The sequence below is a fragment of the Schistocerca piceifrons genome, chromosome 6 (assembly GCF_021461385.2).
Source record: "Schistocerca piceifrons isolate TAMUIC-IGC-003096 chromosome 6, iqSchPice1.1, whole genome shotgun sequence".
Taxonomy (NCBI): domain Eukaryota; kingdom Metazoa; phylum Arthropoda; class Insecta; order Orthoptera; family Acrididae; genus Schistocerca; species Schistocerca piceifrons.
Genome location: NC_060143.1, coordinates 35,922,287 through 35,929,664, shown reverse-complemented (window position 1 = coordinate 35,929,664; position 7,378 = coordinate 35,922,287).

Genomic DNA, 7,378 nt, shown 5'->3' with positions numbered 1-7,378 from the left:
TACATGAATTAAATTTGTTAATTTAGACTTAACACAAAATTCTTGGTTTATTTTATTTATAGTTTGTCTGTCAATAGATTGAAAGGCCTTCTTGAACTCAACAAACATTACTACAATATCTTCTGAATTCAGTAATATGCATCGAATGATTGACTTCAGATTAAATATTTGTTCGGGACATGGTCTGCCCTTCATAAAACTGCCTTTATATTCATGTTAATGACTGGCCAGTGTTGTTTCTACCCTATTTAGTAAAATGTTGGAAAATATTGTATATGCAACAGGTAGCTAAGAAATTCTTATATAATCTTGTTTATTGGCTATCTTTTGTAGTTACCTTTCACTTTCCTGGGATTTTTTTCTGTTTTCCAGATTTCCTCAAAGATTAGTTTTAGCTCCTTTTGTATCTTTGGTAGAGATCATTTCGAAAGATCTGCTGTAATAGAGTCCTTCTCCACTAAGTTTTTTGCCTTTTAAGATTTTAATTACTTCTCCAATTTCTTTGATAGAGGTAAATCTTCTTCTAGGTTTTCATGAGCATTTGAGAATTTCAGCTTATAGATTGATCCTGGACTATTAAGAAGTTGATCAAAATAATTTTCAAGTGCTTTGCAATTTTCAGTGTTGCTTAAGACAATTCTGCCATTTTCATTTATTAAACACACCCTTGGATTTGTATCCCTTTAGTCTGCCCTTAAATGTCTAATAAAATTCATGAACTGTATTTTTTCAAAAGTTTACCTCAGTTGCTGCAAGTTTCCTCTTTTTCAAAATCTCTCTTGGTACTTCTAATTTTCCCTGCTATTTCCTTTCTTTGCTGTTTGAATTGATCAAAATGTTCTATATTTTCTTGAACATTTCCACTTTTTCCATTTTTTGATACCCCTCTGTTAAAGCTTTTTTACGTACATCATTCCACAATATTTAATTTTTATTTTTGAGTGATCCAAATGTTTTCTGTGTATCATTATTAACTTATTTAGGTAATTATGGCCATTTGCCATGTTAGGTGTTATAATTTTGTCCTGCTATTTTTTGAATTAATTCTTTTGTTCTAACAAGCTCTGTATATATTATATTTTATTGGTTTTTGTGATTTTTGTTTTATTTCATTAGTTATGACTTTAACCTTAACTTCAAAGGGCTGGTGGTCAGAATCAAATTCACCATTCCTTATTACACATATAAAAAAAGTTCTTCATCACCCCAGTTCCCAGAACTCCTTGAAGATAGACGTTGATTGTGGATACTGTATCACAGGCACAGTCCCTTTGACTGTTCAGAGATGTCACTAAACCCACCCAAAGATGTAAACAACCATCCATGAGCTGCACGTATTAGACGGAGCGGGTGCGACAGCCGATCAGTTCCAGCCATTCCACCAGGAAGGAGGTACATGGCTCATGTTGTCTGTAGTTCAACCATGCCTAGATGGTCAATACCACAGTTTGATTGAGTCCACATTGTTACTTTGTGTCAGGAAGGGCTCTCAACAAGGGAAGTGTCCAGCCATCTTGGAGTAAACCAAACTGATGTTCGGATATGGAGGAGATACAGAGAGACAGGAATAGTTAATGACATGCCTCACCCAGTCTGTCCAAGAGCTACTAGTGCAGTGAATGACTGCTACCTACAGATTATGGCATGGAGGAATCCTGACAGCAACAACCCCATGCTGAATAACGCTTTTCGTGCAGCCACAAGATGTTGTATTATGACTCAAACTGTGCGCAATAGGCTGCATCGGCCACAACATCACTCCCGATGTCCATGGAGAGGTCCATCTTTGCAACCGTGACACCATGCAGTGCAGTACAGATGGACCCAACAGCATGCTGAATGGACCGCTCAGGATTGTTGATGTGTGTTGCATATGCCTGCAGCCAGACAATTGTCAGAGACGTGCTTGGAGGCACCTGGTTAGGCTGAACGCCTCAGATACTCTGTCCATTGAGTGCAGCAAATTGGAGGTTCCCTGCTCTTTTGGGGTGGTATTATGTGGGGCTGATGTAAGCCACTGGTGGTCATAGAAGGTGCTGTAATGGCTGTACGATATGTGAATGCCATCCTCCGACTGATAGTGCAACCATATCGGCAGCATATTGGCAAAGCATTTGTCTTCATGGATGACAACTCGTGCCCCCATCGTGCACATCTTGTGAATGACTCCCTTCAGGATAATGAAATCGCTCAACTAGAGTGGCCAGCATGTCCTCCAGACATGAACCCTATCGAACATGCCTGGGATAGATTGAAAAGGGCTGTTTATGGACGATGTGACCCACCAACCACTCTGAGGGATCTACCCCGAATCGCCTTTGAGGAGTGGGACAATGTGGACCAACAGTGCCTTGATGAACTTTTGGATAGTATGCCACGACAAATACAGGCATGCATCAAAGCAAGAGGACATGTACTGGGTATTAGAGGTACCAGTGTGTACATCAATCTGGACTACCACCTCTGAAGGTCTCACTATATAGAGGTACAACATGCAATGTGTGGTTTTCATGAGCAATAAAAAGTGCAGAAATGATGTATATGTTGATCTCTATTCCAATTTTCTGTGCAGGTTCTGGAACTCTTGGAGCCAAGGTGATGCAAAACTTTTTTTTGGTGTGTGTACTTTCACATTCATAATTTCCATAGTACTTTGTTGTGAAACATCTACATGATATAAATGAAATTCTCCTAACACTGGGTTTGGAATATCCATGTTCTAGCTTTTATTAGGAGCTTCCTGAAGGAGGTGAACATGAATTTCAGATGAAAATTTTGACATAGACTGATCAGTTTCATACCATTTGTGTTAGTTCTTCTGTTGGCTGGACAATTCCCTTTTATATTTCTAAATTTGTTTCCTCTATCAATTTGAGCATTAAAGTCATCAACAAGCAATATGGTCTTAACTTCAGTGATTTCTAAAAGAAACCAAAATTCTTCTGTTCTGTCCTGGTTTCTTCCTGTTCTACATCTACATCTACATACATACTCCGCAACCCACCATACTGTGCGTGGCAGAGGGTACGTCATACCGCAACTAGCATCTTCTCTCCCTGTTCCACTCCCAAACAGAACGAGGGAAAAATGACTGCCTATATGCCTCTGTACGAGCCCTAATCTCTCTTATCTTATCTTTGTGGTCTTTCCGTGAAATATAAGTTGGCGGCAGTAAAATTGTACTGCAGTCAGCCTCAAATGCTGGTTCTCTAAATTTCCTCAGTAGCCCCCTTTCCTCCAGAGACTCCCACCCGAGTTCCTGAAGCATTTCCGTAATACTGGCATGATGGTCAAACCTACCACTAACAAATCTAGCAGGCCACCTCTGAATTGCTTCTATCCCTCAATCCGACTTGATAGGAATCCCAAACGCTCGAGCAGTACTCAAGAATAGGTCGTATTAGTGTTTTATAAGCGGTCTCCTTTACAGATGAACCACATCTTCCCAAAATTCTACCAATGAACCAAAGGCGACTATCCTCCTTCCCCACAGCTGCCATTACATGCTTGTCCCACTTCATATCGCTCTGCAATGTTACGCACAAATATTTAATTGATGTGACTGTGTCAAGCGCAACACTACTAATGGAGTATTCAAACATTATGGGATTCTTTTTCCTATTCATCTGCATTAATTAACATTTATCTATATTTAGAGTTAGCTGCCATTCTTTACACCAATCACAAATCCTGTCCCAGTCATCTTGTATCCTCCAACAGTCACTCAACAACGACACCTTTCCGTACACCAAAGCATCATCAGCAAACAGCCGCACATTGCTATCCACCCTATCCAAAAGATCATTTATGTAGATAAAAAACAACAGCAGACCTACCACACTTCCCTGGGGCACTCCAGATGATACCCTCACCTCCAATGAACACTCACCATCGAGGACAACGTACTGGGTTCTATTACTTAAGAAGTCTTTGAGCCACTCACATATTTGGGAACCAATCCCATATGCTCGTACCTTAGTTAGGAGTCTGCAGTGGGGCACCGAGTTAAATACTTTCCGCAAGTCAAGTCTGATACCCTTCATCCATGGTTCGCAAGATATCATGTGAAAAAAGGGCGAGTTGCGTTTCGCAGGAGCGATGCTTTCTAAAGCCGTGCTAATGCATGGACAGCAACTTCTCTGTCTGAAGGAAATTAATTATATTCGAACTGAGAATATGTTCGAGAATCCTGCAACAAAACAATGTTAAGGATATTGGTCTGTAATTTCGAGGATCCATCCTTCTACCCTTCTTATATACAGGTGTCACCTGCACTTTTTTTGGTGCTTGGCAATTAACAAGTGTGTATTATTTGTTTTTGAATTTAACTGATGTGACAGATAGTCTTCCTGAGCAGATTTAAATTCTTTTATATTCCCTATTTTACTTTTATGAAAATAGAAAACTGTACGCAATAACGGAGTCCCTTACATAATTCTGAGTGCTGGCTCGCCTTTGAAGATTCCGTAGTTAGAAGTACTGGAAGGATATAATTAAAGTGCAGCTACCCACGGAAGTTCAGTGTGCCTGTAATTGTTGTATGGCATCAAAATTTCATAGATGTGCTAATGCATTAATGTGGAACTGATTTATACTGGAAAAAAATTAGTTCCAACTTTGGCCACCAGAGCCAAATCAGGCACTGTACAACATCCCAATGACATCTCCAGTGCTCATATCGAACAAATTGCTTAAGTGGTGGTTTATAATAAGTCAAGATTATCAAACGATGGAAAATCCAGGATGGTGTAATAATATTATGAAAAGGATGGAGTGCTACTCACCATGTAGTGGAGATCTTGAGTTGCAGACAGGCACTACAAAAAGACTGCTAGGCAAATAAGCTTTTGGCCAAAAGGCCTGCTTCTGCAGAAGATACACACATCCATGCAAGCACAATGCACACACACATGGTGGGAGCAGCGAAGGGGTGGTGGGTGAAGGACAGTGACTAATGTAGGTTGAGACCAGGGGTTTACTGGGTAGACACGCCACCTGCACAATTCAGAAAGGGAGGAAGGACACAGATGGCACAGGCAGTGAAGCAATCATTGAAGTGAAGAACATTGTGTTGAGCTGCATGCTCAGCAACTGTGTGGTCCAGCTATCTCTTGGCCACAGTTTGTTGGTGACAGACAGTTTGTTGGTTGTCATGCCAATGTAGAACACAACAGTTCATGTAGATCATGTGATTGCTTTCACAGGTAGTCCTGCCTTTGATGGGGTGCATGATGCTTGTGACTTGACTGGACTGGAGTAGAGTACATCTAGGTCTGTTACAGGGATATGAGTCACGAGACAAGGGGCTGGGGGCACAGATAGGATAGGGATGGACAAAGATATTTTGTAAGTTCGATGGGCAGTGGAATACCACTGGCAGGGGAGGGGGGAGGGGGGGGGGGTTGGGACGGTGTGGCAAGTATAGTGGGTATGAAATCCCTCATTCCAGAGCACAATGAGAGGTAGTCAAAATCCAGACAGAGAATGTGATTCAGTTGCTCCAGACCTGGGCGGCACTGAGGCACAAGGGGACTGGTCCTTTGTGGCCAGATGATGGGACTTTGGGAGATGGTGAGTGGCAAGAAGGATAAGGCACAGGAGACCTGTTTCTCTACAGGCTTGGGAGAGCATTTTTGGTCTGTGAAGGCCTCACTGAGACACTTGGTATATTTGGAGAGCGAATGCTCACTACTACAGATGCGTCAGCCACAGGTGACTAGGCTGTATAGAATGGACTTCTTGGCATGGAATGGGTGGCAGCTATCGAAGTAGAGGTGTTGCTCGTGGTTGGTAGGTTTGATATGGATAGAGGTACTGATGTAAACATCTTTGAAGTGGAGGTAAATATTGAGGAAGATAGCTCATTGGGTTGATGTGGACCAGAAGGAGCGATCGGGGGAGAAGGTGTTAAGATTTCTGGAGGAATGGGTATGGGTGTCCTCACCTTCGATCTAGATCACAAAGATGTCATCAGTGATACCATTACTCCTAGACATTCAAATTGGTCACTCTTCCTGCCTCACTTTGAAGTATTTTTGCATGTTATTTTCCTTCCATATGAACTTGTACCTTGCCCTACCAACCTCCACTCCACTCCCCACTCTTTATCCTCATTCCAGTATCCACATACTAATATAATCCCATTGCATCTGCTGTCCCCATTCTTTGTATATATCTGCCCACTGACATGTATCCTAATTTATTGTCTCTTTATTTATTTTTATCTTTGATCTCACTGTATTTTCACTTCGATTTTGGGTCGTTTTTGCCTTACACTATCGGCTCTACTCCCTCAGGTTTCATCTTGTTTCCTCAAACCTCATCCATTCATTTCTTTTTGTGGTTTTTCCCACGTAATTTTCGAATTTTTTCTCACATATTTCTACATAATTTACATTTTTTTTTTTTTTTTTAATCTTCCACCATGGATGCTTGCTACTTCCAAATGTACCAATACAGAAAAAGTTTCCAGCCCCACATATTGTTCTTGTGTTGTTTCCTGGCTAATGGAACCCCCTCCCCCTCCCCCCCAAAGTCTTTTTGAGTTATCAGTCTTCTGACTGAGCAGTATATGACATAGCTCCATTCACTAATTCAAAACTACCCTCCAAATTTGTGCGTTCAATTAATGACTCAACAATTAGAAATTTCAGGGAAAATCTTCAGCAGTTAGACTGGGATGAGGTGTACAAGGAACCCGATGCTAATTCAAAATATAACTTATTTCATGATACACTTGTAAGAGAATTTGGAAACTGTTTCCCCAAGAAAGTAGTTAAATCTAATTATAAGAAACCATGCAAAAAACCTTGGCTTGCTAAAGGAATAAAAATTCTTGTAACCACAAAAGGGATCTGTATCTAACAACAAGAAAGAGTAATGATCTAGAAACAGCCAAATATTATGAAAACTACTGTGCTACATTGAGAAAGGTTATTAAGATGTCCAGAAGCATGTGCATCATGTCTGAAGTTAATACCTCTGATAGCAAAATCAAAACAATTTGGAATATTATTACAAGGGAGACAAGGCAACCAAGAGTACAGGATGACGGCATTACCATCAAAGCGATTGGAAACTTGACAAAGAACAAGCCGGAAGTCGAAAAAGTTTTGAATAATCATTTTTTAAATGTTGTAGAGAAAATAGGATCTGAATGTTCATTAGAAGAAGAAAGGCAGTTAATGGAAGAGGCCTTACCCACACAATTTGATACAACTGAAATTCCACCCACCTCTCCATCTGAAATTAGGAAGTTAATAAACTCTCTCAAGAACAAAAGCTCACATGGAATTGATGGCATTTCCAGCAGAATAATAAAAGCTTGCTCCCAATAGATAAGTGGGATTCTTAGCCACATATGTAATAGCTCTCTGAA